Consider the following 18,429-nt stretch of genomic DNA (forward strand, 5'->3'; position numbering starts at 1 on the left):
AAAATGCAAGAAGGAAATAGGCCTGATGATCCAAAAATCTAGAGTTAGTTCAAACTGACACTTGGTAACTGGGAGTTTTAGGTAGCTTCACTTAACAGAATTCATGTTTGGATTTTGAAAATGAAGGATCTAGGTAATTTAAGCTAAACTTACTAAACAACAAACTTCAAAAGTAAAGGCAAATTGGACTGTTTCTGAGCTAGCACTGTGGAGAGTAATGTCTTAATATGACTTAGTAGTGGAAAAACACAAACAAGACCTAACTAGACTATAAACATTTGCTGACCTGAAAAGATACTCCAATGAATAGATCACAGCCATGTATAACCATGGCTGAAAAAATGTTAGACCAAAAAGAAGACTTATCACAGGAAGCACAGAATGGAATTTAATTTTGGAAAAGGGGAATTTATTATTTGGAAATCATTTAATTATTTAAAAAATAGTTAACAAGCCCCTACTATGTATTACATACCAACCTTTACACAAACTCTTACACAAACCCTTCATAAAGTCAGAAATCTTGTTCTTTTCTCAACCCACACTACTCTTTTCCTCCCCTGGGCTTCTACTGGTATTGATTGCCTTCTTTATACAATATAAAATCTTAACCAAGTCTACCTCAAGTTCTACTTTCTTCCACAAAACATTTCCTGATAATTAGAAAGTATATCACCCCTTCTATTTACCTACATACACTTAGTGTAATCAATAAATCTTGGGTCAGTCATTTCTTCATCAAAAAACTTGGCATTCCATTGGTTTTAGAAGGGCTAAGCATTCAACCCTAGTATAAACCCATAGAAAGTCAGATCTATTAGCAAATTCATATAACTTCCTATAATTGCATGTCAGCATTTCTTTAAGTAGTGGTTTATTCTTACATCCTATATGTTATCATAGAAATATATTCCCTCATCAAGTTTCCTGGAAAGAAAGAATAATTTGTGAAATTAAAACCGTTTCATTTATTGAGGCACCTGGGTGGCCCAGTCAGTTAAGCATCTGACTCTTGATTTGGGCGCAGGTCATGATCTCACATTTAGTGAATGTGAGCCCCATGCTGTCAGTGCAGAGCCTGCTTGGAATTCTCTCTCCCTCTCTCTGCCCCTCCTCTGCTCTCTCCCTGTCTCAAAATAAATAAATAAACTTATAAAAGTTATAAGATTAAAAAACCAGTCTCATTTATTAATAGTCATGATACATTCTTATTTAAGAAGAAATTTATAAGGCAGTTTTTATTTTAATAAAATGAACAATAAGTGTTGTGAAGGAAATGCCATTCAATGAGTGTATGTAACAAAGGAATCTGACCTAAATTTTATGATCCAGGAAAATATGTCAAAAGTGGTTATGTACAATTACCTTTAGCAACTTCGGTTCTCTGTTCAAATCTTCAGAGAACTGGCATGTATTACTGATAACTACATATTTGTTTCTCAAAGAATATGAAAAAATAGAGAAAAGAAATATCTACAAGTAAACATGAGATTATTCCATACCTCAAATGGATAATCACAATTTTCATGGTGCCAGACTCAGATTTGCTTTTAAGAAAGTCTAAGCAAATTCTTATTTTTGTTTAGTTTCAGATATCTTCCAGAATTTTTCTGAACCACAGCAGACTAACTGGCTTTAACAAAGCAAGGACAGGCCCATTGTTCCCATCATTTCAAAAGTTTCCTTGTGCAGAGTGCTGAAAAGTTAATACCTCTGGAGAAAACTAATCAGAAGCACAGCTGTTCAATAGGAATGAAAAGTTATGGAAAGCAGAGACCCAGAAATGACAGCAGCCAGAAAATTATAGATGATTTTCCAATAGAGCACTGCTTACAAATGAGGCCAAGAACATTTTGTATACTGATCAAGGGAATGTCTCATGTCACTTATGACACTGGATGCCCATAATGATGTAACCACAGTGGTGAGGACTTAGGGCTGGGCCTTAGAGGTACCAGTCTGTCACTGTAGAACTAAGTACTGATAAAATTTAGAGCTAGATGCTCTTATGTTTGATATCTGTCATTTGTAAGGAACAAATGAGAGGGATCCTGGAGACCTAACTAAGAATAAAAATGTAACACTAAAACATGAATCTTTAAGCTGACTGACAATATTTTCCATTTTCTTCTCCCCAGTCCAAATCAGAGGTTTTCAGGCCTGCACAAAATCGGACATGATGGGGATGAGCCTTGGAGAAAGACCCCCTGGGACCATCTGGCCAAACACAGCTGCAAAAAACAAGTCTCTCTGTCTGGAAAAAGCTGTGATGGACACAAAATTGGAAGGGCTTCCAAGAGAAATGGTGGATTCCTCACTAGGAACATTTGATACGGGCAAAGCACACAGCAAGGGCCTCTCCAACATAGAGCAGGGTATAACAGGCTTTTCCAGTGATGATTGATGCAGCTTGTCCTTTAGGATTGCTCTCTCACAGTACAGTGAGGAAGGTGAGCCATCAGAGTCATATAATTATTTCCATAGATGTATCTCCGTACAATTTTTTGGAAATTAAGATTTTCTGACACAAAATTGGCCCCACATAGCTCTTGTGAATGTCAACACGATTCAAAGGCTGGAAATTGAAGAGTAATCCGTATAAACCAGTTCTGCTGCTTAAATTCAGCCCTGTCCTCAGTTAACATCAGGTCAACATCAAATGATCTCTAATTTCCTTTCCAGACCAACCATATAGTTTCCTTTTTTGTCGACTTCAAATAGAGTAAAAAATAAAGACCACTGAAAAAAATGTCATCATCTCCCTAGCCAAGAGAAAGTGTGAGAAACAGGATACAGTCACTCCAAAGTCTTCACAGGAAGACCCAAGTGTCTACTCCTTATATTGGTACTTCAAGAAATGAAACCTGATAACAAAGACTATTTGCCAAGACAATGCATAATTTTTATTATCTAGGTTTTTTTGGAGTGGAGAATATAGAGAGAAGAAAAAAACATGTGTGGGATAAGTTCTACACAAATGTCTTTGTGCAAAGGAGAGTTTTATTAAAGAGTAGGAGAACTGAAGTTCTAAGTTTAGTTTCTGAGAGTGAAATTCTAATGCACAGTAAGACTTGCAAAGGTAATAATGGACTGGGTTGCACTAAAATGAGAATTGCAAAAGCAAAAAGTCCTAGCTATGACTTTCATTGAAGAGAAGTTTAGAATACCTATATATAAATTCAATTCAATTCAAAACAATGATTGGCCATCTCTTTTAAGTCTGGCATTATGCTAAGAACTGCTGAGAGTACAAACTTAAGGAATACATAATATATCTCAAAAAATTATAATTCTCAGAAAGAAATATTGAACAATTTATCAGTTAAGCTGATCCTTATCACTTCTCACTTTAGTACAGCCTTGGCCAAAATGGCATATTGAAAAGACAGAATTTGGAGTTACCAGATCTAGATTCAAATCTATTATACAATTTGTAAGTATAAATAGAGATAAAATTTTGCCTTGCGTACAGAATGGGTTGAATGAGGGTGTAAGAGACCTGTAAAGCTTACATACACTGTTGTTCATAATTGTATCTCAATATAACTACCTAACCATTCCAGCTCTACTATGCCACTCCTCATAACCCTATGCAACTCCACTATCTTTCCTACCCTTCCCTTTGCCTCCTTACTCTGTTGGCTTTTCAGAACTCACATCATAGGTTACCTCTACTCAGCAGTTCTTCCTGACCCCAAACCCACTCTCATAAAAAAAAATCTGTTTTTATGTACTCTATGCCTGGTACATACCCTTATTATACCGCCCACCACACTACATTGTAATTCTGTGTTTACTTGTTCTTCTCACTTATTGGATTATGAACTCTCAGAGGGTAGTAACTATGTCTAAGGTATCTTTGAATCCCAGTAGTAGAATTTTCCTTCTACTACTGGGATTTATTTTTTGTTGTCTAGTCTTCTTTATAACTAGTAGTGCACAGCCAGGTTAGGAATAAAGGTTTTGGCCATAAAAGAGAATAAAAACCATCCTTCACACAATTGACTCTTGGCTCTCTCAAGTCATTAGCAATGTGTGCTAGTCTCATTACAACCTAAGAGAATATAAAAGTATGAGGGTCATTATGAAATCATCAAAAACGGTAAGTATCTAAGAGATGAACCTTAGTAATTAAAAAATCTCTCTCTTAGTTTTCTTAATGCTTAAGCAAAAAATTTTTGAGTATAGTTGTTACACAATGTTACATTAGTTTCAGGAGTCAACACTGTGATTCAACATCTCTATAAACATATGCTCACCACAAATGCAGCTACAATCTGTCACCATACAATGCTATTATAATATCATTGACTATATTCCCTATGCTATGTCCTTCATTTTCATGACTTATTCATCCTATAACTGGAAGCCTGTATCTCCCACTCCCCTTCACCCATTTTGTTTTCACACACACACACACCAAAAAAACCAAAACAAAACAAAAAACCAAAAACAACTATCCAGAAGGTAGAAGACCACATTATATTGACTACACTCATTCTTCTAAGAGTGAAAGCAGGGAGAAGCTAGATATGGAGAGGAAGAGATAGATGTGGAGAGGTGAATGCAAGCTCTCTAGCAGGTTTTTGACATAAGCAGCATACTAAACCCATTCTTGTTTTCATGGTAGCAAAAATGAAGAGAACAATCTTCTTTACCAAATACGGAGAAAAACTAATATAGAAGTTATGCTTTAACGGTGTGTAGGTATTCATAATATATTTATAATCTCAGAGACTTGTGTAAGATAACTCCCAAGTAAAATTCATCTAAATAAAGGAAGTTGGTGAAGATATAGCTAATTTTATAAATACTTATAAATATTTTATAAATATATAACTGATCACAAAAACAAATAAATGACTTTGAATTATCTTTCTCTTTAATTATCTAAGTCACTAAATTCTGACATTAACATGAAGAATTCTGATATTATCATGAGGAATTTCCAGAATATATCCTTTTTTTTTTTAAAAAAAAAAAGCTATTCTCACATATTATATCCTAAGAAATCAGAAGAAAGAGAATCAAGCAATTAATTAAAGGTCCAAAGATTGGATTTTAAATCATACACCATTCCTAAAGAAACAAAACATGACAATTAATGCTGCTTTTTCCATTTGCAAACACAAACCAGCCTCACAGGAAAAAAATTTGAGGAGATACAATAAGAATAATTTGTTTATTAAATATTTGCTATTTAGTAATTGAACCCATAATAAGAGCACTCAAATATATTTATTCAGTCCACACATGAATCAGTATGTCATTTTTCAAAAACAACCAATTGTCATGGACAAATGCAAGGACCATCTTGTTTCATTTTCTTTGAAACACTTTTCTAAAGATAAAATATTTGAAATAAATTAATACAATCTAGTTCATTGCCCTGTCCAGCACTTTGCCTCCAAAGTGTGGCTTAAATCTACACATTTAATGTAATCTTTATCAAAATACCAAAAGTATTTTCACAGAGCTACAACACACAATCCTAAAATTTGCATAGAACCACAAAAGACCCTGAATAACCAAAGTAAGCTTGAAAAAGCAAAGCAAAGCAAATCTGGAGGCATCACAATTCCGCACTTCAAGTTATATTACAAAGCTGTAGTCATCAAAACAGTAACTGGCACAAAATAGACACATAGATCAATGGAACAGAATAGAAACCTCAGATATAAACCCACAACTCTGTGGTCAATTTATCTTTGACAAAGCAGGAAAAAATATCTAATGGGAAAAAGACAGTCTCTTCAACAAATGCTGTTTGGAAAACTGTATAGCAACATGCGAAACGATGAAAATAGATCACTTTATTATATCATACACAAAAATAAATTCACAATAGGTGAAAGATCTAAATATGAGACCTGAAACCATAAAAATCCTAGGAGACAACACAGGCAGCAACTTCTTTGACATCAGCTTAAGCAACTTTTTTCTTAGATACGTCTCTTGAGGCAAGGGAAGCAAAAGCATAAATAAACTACTGGGACTACATCAAAATTAAAATTTTCTGCACAGGAAAGGGAAACAATCAAGAAAACTAAAAGGCAGCCTAAGGAATGAGGGAAAATATTTGCAAATGACATATCCAATAAAGGGTTAGTATCCAAAATATATAAAGAACTAATAAAGCTCACACTCAAAAAACAATCAATTAAAAAAGGGCAGAAGACATGAATAGACATTCTCCAAAGAAGACATGTAGATGGCCAACAGACATATGAAAAGATGTTCATAATTACCATCAGGGAAATGCAAATCTAAACTGTAATGACATATTACCTCACACCTGACAGAAGATCTCAATGGCTAAACTCAATAACACAAGATGATGTGAAGAAAAAGGAACCCTTGTACACAACTGGTAGGAACACAAACTGGTGCAGCCACTGTGAGAAACAGAACGGAGGCTCTTCAAAAAGTTAAAAATAGAATTATTCAATGATTCAGCAATTGCATTATCCACAGAGAATACAAAAAAACACTAATTCAAAGCGATATATGCATCCCTATGTTTATAGCAATATTATTTACAATAGCGAAGATATAGATACAGCCCAAGTATCCATTAATTGATGAATGGATAAAGAAGATGTGCTACACACACACACACACACACACACACGGAATATTATTCAGTCACAAAAAGGAATGAAATCATGCCATTTGCAACAACATGGATGGAGCCAGAAAGTATAATGTTAAGTGAAATAAGTCAGTCAGAGAAAGACAGATATCATACAATTTCATTCATATGTGGAATTTGAGAACTTTAAAAGATAAACACAAGGGAAGGGAAGGAAAAATAACATAACATAAAAACAGAGAGGGAAGCAAACCATAAGAGACTCTTAAATACAGAGAACAAACTGAGGGTTGATGGGGACGGGTTAAATGGGTGATGGGCATTAAGGAGGGCACTCTTTGGGATGCAGTGGGTGTCATATGTAAGAGATGAATCACTGGGCTTTACTCCTGAAGCCAAGACTACACAGTATGTTAACTCACTCGAGAGTAAAAAAAGAAAAATAAAAAAGAAACAGACTTATAGAGAAAACATAGATGGTTACCAGAGGGGAGGTGGGCAGGGAGATGGGTGAAATAGGTGATGGGGATTAAGGAGTGCACCTGATGAATATATATTGTACACCTGAAACTAATATAACATTGTAAGTTAACTAACTGGAATTAAAATAAATTTCTTAAGGGCACCTGAGCAGCTCAGTGAGTTAAGCATCCGACTCTTGATTTTGGTGCAGCTCATGGTCTCATGGTTCATAGGACTGAGCACCACATCATGCTCTGCACTGACAGCAAGCGACCTGCTTGGGATTCCCTCTCTCTCTTTTCCTCTCTGCCCCTCTCCTGCTTCTCTCTCTCTCTCTCTTACACACAGACACACACACACACACACACACTAAATAAACTTTAAAAAGTAAAATAAAAACTTTAAAAAAAGAAACCAAATGAAAAATTTTATTGTGAAGAAGCTTTTAAGAAAAAACAAAGAGGCTTAATAATAAATGTAAGCTGAAAGAGTAAATGGATAAGAGTGGTATTCCCCAACTCCTGAGTTCTAACATTTAGAGTTGATGTCCCACAACCAAAGACTTAGCAGTTGATGGGATTAAAAATACCACAGTCTTGCATCATCTGCTTTACTCTGCCACTCTATGAATTCAACTTTATGTGCTTAAATAAAAGGGGAGGGGGTGCTAGGGAAAAGATCAAATGCTTGCTGAATGCAGTAAATTCCCACCAGGCTATAAACTAGAAAACATCAAAAGCTGCACCATAACTGCACAGATGAAAACTATGAGACTTCATTCTTACTGCTTAATGAGAATGGCAATAAATTCAATGCAAAAACCAAATTGGTTCTTTCTTGTCAGAATCTCCTAAAAATAAGTGCAGAAAATATTGCTAAAATGCTTTTAGGATTGCCTAGGGAGAAAACAAATATATGCATTTGGATAATGTTCAAATATAGAACTGAACACATTTGTTCCCAACACCTAGGGAGGTCAACCCGGGAAACTGCCGTGGTGGGGGCATCTCACTGGCCTTAAATGTCAAGGAGAAACAAGAAAGGAAAAGAAGTCTAAATTCATGTCTGAAATACTATCTGGGTGTTACGGTTTGCAGCGGCCTCAGGAGACTTTGGCTGTTATCAACCGATCTCCGAGGCTGAAAACTTGGTGTTAATTACAAAGTCACATGGGAGAGACCCTGGAGATCTAACCATATCACATATTTTCAAATTCCAACCACACACTGAGAAAGCCAGAGCGGAAGAGTTAAAGAGGGGAGATGACTGAACTCTCAGCCAAATAAGACAAGTATGTGGCTGTCTATCAGGTCAAAATGATTCCCCAAATGGAAAGGATTCCCAAGGTCTGGCCAGACTAATACACTGGAGCCAAAAATTCTCTAATCTCATATTTTAGGGAGTAAAGACATGGTCCTAAAAAGAAACAACAAAAATCTCACCGTCACTTTCCCCCAGCTCTTGACTCTTCTTTGCCCACCAAAATGACTGGTTTTGTGTTGTGTGCCACTCTTTGTTCAGTGCACAGGAATAGTGCACAGCCATACATTCTGTGAGAACACATAAAAGGCTCATGCTAGTGCCTCTCAGCAACAACTTTCCTAAGAGGGATAGGCCTTTGGGAGAAAAGTAAGTGTGCACGTATTTTTCTATTTCCAAATCCTATTATTTTGGTGAAGTGTAGTTTGATTAAAATGGACATCATGGACAAATTTTAAAATGATACAACAAAAGGGCAGCTTAAGAGTGAAATGAGAGAAACTCTATCCCTTTTGGCATGAAACAATAAGCTTGTGGATTAGTTATGATCATACAACTGTAGGTCTTCCTGTGCATTTGCTGGCAGCAGGACATCCTTCTCCCTATCACCTACCTCCCTGAGGCATTTCCCTCCCAACAATGCACAAAGAACAGAGAATGAAATTCAGGGAAAATTTCCTCAATATCTAGAGATAGCTCTGTTTATAGGACCCATAAACACTAATATGCTTCAATAAGAAGAGTGAATCTTGAAGCAGATACTAATGAAAACAATCTAGGATTCCAAGTTACAATTAAGCATGCTTAAGTTTCCATCATTTCAGTTCAGTACTTTACAAACCAAATCTGGATTTGATTAAATCCATGACTACAGACTATACTAGAAATTCCACAAATTGTACTGAGACAAAGGGCAAACTCATGTAGGCTAATTCTCCACAACAGAAAACTGTCCAAAAAGCTTAGACTTGTGGTCATAAGCCTTAGGTTGAGATGCTGGTTTCTGGATTCTAGCTATGTGGCCTTGGACAAGTCACTTAATTTTTCTGAGGCTCAGCTGCCTCACCTGTGAAATGAATATTTAAAATGTGTTTTGCAGGACTGTTATAAAGATCAAGTTGAGTCATATATATGAAAACACTTGGTAAAGTCTACTCTACTATCTAATAAGTGATAGGTAAAAATAATTGTTATTGAGGAACAAGCTCAATATTAATATTAATAAATAATATCTCAAGAATGAAAACCAGTACATCATAAATTTGCAAAAAAATCACTTTACATGAATATTTGCTGAGTTAAAGAAAGAATAAAAGAATAAAGTGTTATTTCTCTGCCTTTAAGCAGATTTCTTTGAAAGACGACTTACTAGCATAGTGGTTTCAAAGTGGTTTTTGCAGAATCCTCGAGATCTCTGAAGAGGAAGCTACTCAGAACAAAGAAGACACACAAATAGGCTCTAAAACTCTAAGCTGACTTCAACCAGAGTACCATCTAGTACAGAAAGAGTTTCTAAACTTGCAAATGTCAAAGCAAACAAATTCAGCTCAGAGTTGCTTTGTTTGTCTCTATACATGGATCCTGACCAGTGAATTTCTACTGCAACTCAGCATTTCTTTGATTTATCTCTTTTAAATATAAAGGGAATATGTGATAGTTCACCAGACATCTTAAACTTCAGACATGTATAAATCTGGTCATCAGTGTAAAGAATAAATACACTGATGTTTCCTAAAGACTTCACTTTGATTCAATGGTTGAAGCTGTATTCTCTCTGACAGGCTCTGGAAGGATAAATGGAAGTTTTTAACTATTATTTCCTGCTTTCCCAGTACCTCCTGTGTGTGTGTGCGCACATGGCCAGTGGGCTGTCTCAGGAGACCAGATGCAATAGTGGGAGGAGTACTGAGTGGGAGTCAAGAGATGTAAGCTCAGTCACAGCTCTGGAACCAACTCATGATGTAGTTTTTGACAAATCTCTAGACCTCTAGATTAAAAAAAAAAAAATAGACTAAAGATCTCCTCAGTTCCTGTAATTGCAGAAGTTCTGTGATCTATGTATTAATGATGTCATTTAAGTGGGTTACTCTGGCATAAGCCCTTACAGGAGCATATCTATGGCAAGATTTAATTTTGTGGGGAGGGGAGGATGGGCACAGGGGGAGGGAGAAAGGAAATCCTAAGCAGACTCCATGCTGGGCATGTTGATCCCCAACTCGGGGCTCAATCTCACAACCTTGAGATCATGACCTGAGTCGAAATGAAAACTTGGACACTTAACCCACCAAACCATCCCATGGTTAAATGTGATTTAATTTTTCCCATACACTGCATGGGATATAAAATATGCTAAGACTGTGAACAATATAGAGATACTCTGATGACTGGCTTAAAGGTCTATCATGATGGCTACAGCTTACTGTGCTGGAAGAACTTTCCTTAGAATATAGAACACAATAACTCAACATCTTATAGACTTCTTCTGAAGGGTTTTGTTTCTTGAAAGAAAAACTGGCTCCATTAAAAAGAAATCATAGGGTAGTGTCTTGCTGACCACATTTTTCTCATAAAAAGGAAGGAGCTATCTGCACTCAGGAATACTAGTTCTCTTTAAACTGATGCATAGGCTTCCACTTAAAATAAAATTTAGCATGGAAAGTTTATGAAAATACACAGATTTACTTATTCTTCTCAAAGGCAATGAAGCCGAACCAAATGCTATAATCATAAATGAAGATCCCACTTTGCTATGTGCTTTATCTTAGCCCTAAAGAAATGCTTCATCTATTCATATTCATCTGCTTTTACCATTTTGTTTATTTAGGCTTATATGCAACAGTCTTTAGGATGCTTAAAACTACCACTGCTCACAACTCCTTTCTAAAAGCCAAGCTGATGTCTGAAACCCAAATTTCATACATTCATTAATCTTTTGGCACCACATACTCGGAACTCTGTATCTGGTCATGGTTTTCAGTTTTATATGATATGCACATTTGTATCATGTGAATCTGATCTAAATAACCCAGTTTTGGGGGTCATATGTAAGTGATGAATCACTGAATTCTACTCTTGAAATGAAGATTGCACTGTATGTCCACTAACTAAAATTTAACTTCAGACATGTATAAATCAAATTTTTTAATTTTAATTTTAATTTTTAAAATATGTAAAAATAAATAACCCAGTCTAGGAAATCAATCCTCTCCAGTTGCACAGAGCTGCCCACGGAAGAAAGAAATAAGTACCATTACTTATGGAGTATGTTTGAGGCAGTGACTGTGTGTCGCCAAAGAACTGTGTGTCACTATTCTCTATCTCGCATTCTTTGTGTCTTGAAAGTTTTAGGCTCTCCAGGAATTTTCTATTAAAATTCAGTTGCCTGGACACAGGGGTGGGGGTTGGGGGTGTGTAGGTCGTTGTAGCAACTTAAGAGTTGAAAAACAGAAGAATCTGAGAAAAGAAAAACATATGCTAAAAGAGAATATGAGAAATCTCCAAAATCAACATTGCCTAACTCATAATCTTGCCACCTCATATTACTTATCCCCGCAAAAAATGCAAACACTTTTACTTTCAGCCAACACTAGATTTCTAGTTTAAAAAATAAGTAAGACATCTCCAAATGAGAAAAGTGGAAGACATATCTTATTTTCTCCTACGGACTCAGCAATTTTCTGAAACATCAATGTATTTGGCCATTTTTGCTGCTTTCCTCTAAACTGGGGCAAGTAACAATAGTTAAGACAATGTGAATGGTGGCAGCTTGTGATCATCCTCCTCCTAATCCTGTATATCAGGATGTTTTGTCCAACTCCCACAGAGGGTCCATTAATCCAGTCGTGTTAAAATGGCTTTACAGATAATTATACTCCTAAATTCTCAGTTTCCATGCATTCTGTTTCCTGAAGATGATCTGCCTGAGAATATGCCTGAGGTGTTCTTCTACAATCCTCCCTCTTTACAAAGGACACACATAAGTTTTTACCCACCCAGAATCATACTAGGTCATGGCTCATGACCCACAAATGCCAAAACTTCTGGGATACAAAGAAACGTTTTCAAATATCTGCATCAGTACTGAGAAATGAATTATTCTAATGACAGTGTAACAAAACCTTTTGTAAATCAGGTAGTTTTAGATGCTTTGCTTTTAGCAAAATTGGAGGACTAAAATCAACTTGTTAGATGATAGATCATTAAAATTAATCTCAATAAAAGTTCACCAAGTGAATTTTGGCATTTACTACAAAAAGAAATCAAAGAACTGGGTGAATATTTCTATAATATCACACGGAGTAATACTGCTATAACAAATGTCGTCTGTTCTCATTTACTTATTCATATGAAAAAAACTTATCAGCACTTACGTATTTAAAAATAGAAATAAAATTCATGCCAAATCCTGTTTCATCCAAGCAAGAAACAGTACCCACAGATACGAGTGGGAAAAGACATGCTCTATGTATGCCATTAGTAAGAGTATTTCTAATAAAATTTTGCTTTCTTTGTTAATAGTTATCAAAACTTTTAATGTATTTATTTTGTTCTTATTAATCATGCACTAAAAATAACTGTAGTGATAGTGCAATCCAGAATAATGTTTTTAAATACTTCATGTCTTGGGCTGCTGAGTGGTTCAGTCGGTTAAGTATCTGACTTTTGGTTCCTGCTTAGTTCATGATCTCGTGGTTTTGTGAGTTTGAGCCCCATGTTAGACTCTGCACTGGCAGCATGGAGCCTCTTGAGATTCTCTCTCCCCCTCTCTCTCTCTGCCCCCTCTCTCTCTCTCCACATAAATAAATAAAATTAAAAAATTAAAAAAAAAACTTTGTGCTTTACGGTCACAGGAAATTATTTTTTAAAAATTTCATTATAATGAATACATATTTTTTAAAAAAGATATATAGTAAGTAGTCCATAAACAACATTAAGAATAAAGCTATTTACATTACTACTTCTGAGAGAAAAATGTGAGAAAAGTTAATAGTTCTGGGAGAAAGAGATATAAAATTTCTAACTATTAAGAGGAGATTTTTCATGTATTTTTAAAACAGATTATTGCATTTTAGTAGATAACTGAATTTATATGCCATTGGACACATTTTAAAAAGTGATACAATAGTTTTAACATGTCAATGTTTACAATTCAATGGCAATTGCATCATTTGTAACCATTTCTCTTTTAATAGAAGTTTAGATGTCAATTCAAAAATGTGTAAGGAGATTTATAGTTTTTCAAAATTGTTAGAAGTAGAAGAGCAAAACTGTTTGATATCACCGCATTTGCCAATTGTGAAGTAATTTCGTGGCAACTGAGCAGATTGTAAGCAAGTGTGGAAAGCATGCCTTGAAGACTCATGAGGCCCACTGGACCCAGCTGCTCGTCCACCATCCAAAATGCCCAGATAGACTCATAGGTCTCACTGGTATCTGAAAAATTATATGTGATTTCTCTTTCAAGTATTTAATTCACATTTTCACTCTGTTATCAACGGATGGACAGTTTTCACTAAATCTTACTTGAAACTGGTTACCCATTTTAATTTTTAAGGAGTATCATCATCACTAACAATGTGTCATTTGGAGATGTGAGCACTTGGAGGGAACAGGACACTCTCCCAAGAACCCCTAGTTCCAGATTAGATACTACCAGCTGATTGAATTTAGACAATTCTGGTAAACTCTGCAATCTCAGTCTTTTGATATGTAAAAGGAAGAAAATATTTACTTTTCTACTTCATTGGGTTTTTAAAGAAAAGATGTGTTAATTCTTGCTAGAATGCTATGATCTACATAAAACTGAAGTTATTTTCATCATTATTATTTGATCAAAAATGATTACTGAGTATTTACTATGCCTCTAGCACTATGCTCAAATAAAAATATATGATCCTATTTCCATCCTTAAGGAGTATCCAAACTAGTTGAAGGACATAGGAGTGAGAAAGATGTTTTTGCAGTAAGAATAAAATAACGTAAGATAAAACACAATACTGCTGGTTTCATATTCATCTTGCTCATTTTGTTATTCATTAAAGAGAATATTCCCTGGCTACCACTGACCAACCCACTGGAGAACACATTAGTGAACTTCAGAAGATGTTTTCTGCCTTTCAGCGCAAATATGAAATGTAAGAAAAAGAGATAGCACTAGCTATGTGCTCTCCTATCATCTCAAATTCCTCCAAATGAAAAAGGCAAATATAAGGTAAAGGGTTTTTTTTTTTTCAGTTTATGCGAATATTTATATATTATTTCAAAGCTTTAGGGTTTTATAAGGAGAAAGTTAAATGAAAATGTGACACTATTTACAGACGGTAGTCCCCTAAAATTAAAAAGAGAACAATAAAACACAATAAAATTGCTACACTTCTTAATTTAACACATCATTAATGAACAGTGGAGAATACAACAGAGCAAGTCTTTACCCTCATGGAGCTAATATTCTAGTGGGACAGCAGAAACAAAAACAAGTAAAAAAAAATAAAGTATTTCCATTTAGGGAGTGACATGGGGGTGAGTAAGATACAAAGGTCTAGGAAAAGAGTTAACAAGTATGGAGCCCCTGATATCAAGGGCCAAATGCTAAACCAACTGAGCCACCCAGGTGCCCCTATTACATTCTATATAATGCATTTATTTATTGAGAAATAAGAACACTTGTTCTCCTTATAATATGATCATTTCAGTATATTTCCCTACTTTAGTTCCAGAAAACAGATAACAGAAAAGTGTATTTAAAGGAATTAACTGTTTTACCAAAAAAAGAAAGCTATTAATGCCTTACTACCTTGCCCTAAGGACAAGTTCAACTAACCTTATTCTATGCCATTGATAGCTGAGCTTAGTGACTTAATAAATCACAAGTTTAAAATGTAAAGCAAATTATAATGCTACTAATTTTTAAGATACAAAGAGAAAAATAAAGAGAGAGAGTTAGATTGAAAAAATATTTAAGCAAGTCTTCCCAGTGATGTCTTATGTTCAAAGTACTATGGGGAAAGGAGAAGACACTCCAAATTCATTTGGAGATTAACTGTATATTTAGACAGCCCTGATCATCTTGCAATGACCTATTCAGGCAGCACTTACATTCTGAGAGGCACATGGATTCACATAGCTACTTATCAGCCAATTCTTTACATAATTTTAGACTCAGTTCAGACACTTGTTATTCCTACCAAGAGGCCTTAAGTAATTACATGGTGCAAATCAATAGGAGACATTAGCTCACATTTGGAAGTGTTTCCAAAATAATCACTCCTCATTTTTCAGTATCATCAGGGAATAGGGAAAGCTATATAAATAAATTTTGATATACCTGAAACTTATGCTTAAATGCTAAAGCATGTTTTATTTATTTTCTAATATAGTGAAACATTTGCTCTCCAACAGACGGATATGGTCAGAATTGGGGTTTCTTGATTCAGTCATGATTATTCATTTTACTGTAATATCCAGTGATGAAGTATGAGGAATGATTTGCTCCTTTACTCATTACCCTAAGAGTACCTTTCTCCCTCATTTGATAGTAGCTATAAAGAGCAGACCTTTCTTCTTACCACATCTTAATTTGCTGCTTGTAGTTACCAATAAATTAGGAAATCACGTTACCACTGATAATTTTTATGACAAAGTCATGATAAAGTCACATGAGTATTTCCAATTCAAATATATAACTACAGAACTTTATTACTTCTTTGATTTTATATTTTTATCTCTTTATCTTATACTAAAAATATTTATTTAGTTATGACATTAATATAGTTATTAGTGTTATTTTACTATATATTATACACACACACACACAACGGTTGGCTCAAAAGAACAGTACCAATATTATTATTATAATATGATTACTAAAAACAGTGTAAAACTTTTGTATAGTTTGTTTTGGCTATAGGGTATATCCCACTAGCAGTATGTAGTTAGATTATTCTGTTTAAAAATCATTTGAAACAACCTCTCTATGTGATTAAGCAAGCAATGCAAAAGGTAGATACATTAGATTTCATTTTACTTGTGATTTTAGGGACCTTTTTTTTCCCTTATTTAATTCCGTCTTATAATTACACAAAACATTTCAGTGGTTAGGCTGAGTTCAATCTATGAATCCATATATATTTGGAGGTTTCTCGTTTCCATCATGTTGTCTCTATCCTGTTCCCTCCTTCCCACCAAACATTTTTATTAATTTCTGATCTATCCTTTCATTTTTTTTTACTCTTTTTTTAAACTTTATTTTTAAGTAATTTTCAGCTTTCACAAAAGTTGCAAAGATAGCAGAACGAGGTCCATATGCCCTTCATCGAGCTCTTCCCAAGGCTGATATCTTACAAAACTACTGTATGTTTGTCAAAAGTGAGAAATTGACAACTGGCACAACACTTGTCAACTAAGTCACAGACTTTTATTCAGATTTCACTCATGTTTCCATTCACGTCCTCCTTCTGTTCCAGGATCTAATCCAGGATATTCCATGTCATGTAGGTCATTTCTATAAAAGCACAGCATATTTATTTATATACCTTTTTCTTAGATAAAAGAAATACTGTATATACTATATACTATATATATATATCTGTCTTCATTTTCTTTTTTTTTCATTTTCTTTTTTAAATTAACAGTATAGCCTGTAAATTATTCCACAGTAGTATATATAACTATTCTTCATTCCTTCTTTTACTAGCTTGTATGCTATAGTGCAAATATATTAGAGTTTAACGCCTTCTACAAATAAAAAAAAATTCAGCTGTTCAAAAATACACTTAATCACTGTGGAGAATGTTTTTGAACACTAAAACGGTAAGTTACTAAAAAAAAACAAAAAAAACAAAAACAAAAAAAAAACCCAAAAACAGTCATGTCCAGAGCCTAATGATTAAAAACCCTAAGTATAAGTGATCACATGACTAAACCTTATAACTTAAGTTGGTACCACAAACATCACTATGGAACAAGTACAAGCAATATGTTTAACTTTTTTCTTTTACTGCCCATGGATCTCTTGTTAGAATAATGTTTCTAAATCAGCAAATGTACATAAAGTTAAAAATAAAACTAATTATAATGAAACACTTTGTGAGACAGTAATAGGTGTGTATCTTCATCAATGCATTCAGTAACAAGATCTAGCAGCAGCCTAATAACTATCAATTCAAAGTAATCACAAATATAAATCATGCTCAAACTTTCTGTAAATCTTATAATGTGACATGAAAATATTTGCTACTCATACTAGTAACAAAGTCACTGGTGCTACCAATATTGCTGTGGTTTGTAGTTTTCATTTTTAATGGAAGGAAATGTAAAATTTCAGTTAAAGTTTAGTGAAATTGAAGACATAATTGTTCATCAAGTTCACAGAGTCTTAAAGTGCAGTGAAAGGAAATACTACCTAGGTATTTTACTAATTTGCTATTTTAAGAAAAGCAGGAAATTAATGTTTATTGAACATCCATTATTTGTCAGGACATACATATATATATGAGGAGTTTGTAGATAGATAGATAGATATGGACATTAAGTTCTGTTATATATAAATATATACATGTATGTATGTATATATGTATGTGTGTATATATACTAAAACTCAATTCCCACAAAACCCAATGAGTCTAGCAAAAGTTTAGTAACTTGCCCATTAGTAAGGACAGATCAGAAATCAAGGTTTATATGATTTCCACTATATCACAAAGCCTTCTATAGCAACATACTAGGAGAGTTTGCACTTTAATAGAGAAAGTCTATAGGGAACTGTTAGAAAGAAATGGAAAATGGAGAGAAAGATTTGTTTTGGTGGTAAAATTTCGGATATCAGAAATGATCCAGAAAGGATATTCTTTGGAGCTATTCCTTTCTTAAAATCCTTCAGATCACTTTGCTATTCTACACAGGTTTAAGATCTGCCTCACACACTATCTTTGATTATCTTCCATGAGAGTGCCTTCTTTATTCCCAACACTCTCAAAATATTTCAATTAAAGGAATGAAATACATATAGAACAATAAGGTAGCTCTGGAAGATATCTCTTAGTAATCACTGCCATGTCTTAGCCACATTAGGCTGTTCCTCTCTACTATGTTAGAGTGAGCTTGTGTATCTAGAGCTC

This window comes from Hyaena hyaena, unplaced genomic scaffold (assembly GCF_003009895.1).
Source record: "Hyaena hyaena isolate Hyena2069 unplaced genomic scaffold, ASM300989v1 scaffold_310, whole genome shotgun sequence".
Classification (NCBI taxonomy): domain Eukaryota; kingdom Metazoa; phylum Chordata; class Mammalia; order Carnivora; family Hyaenidae; genus Hyaena; species Hyaena hyaena.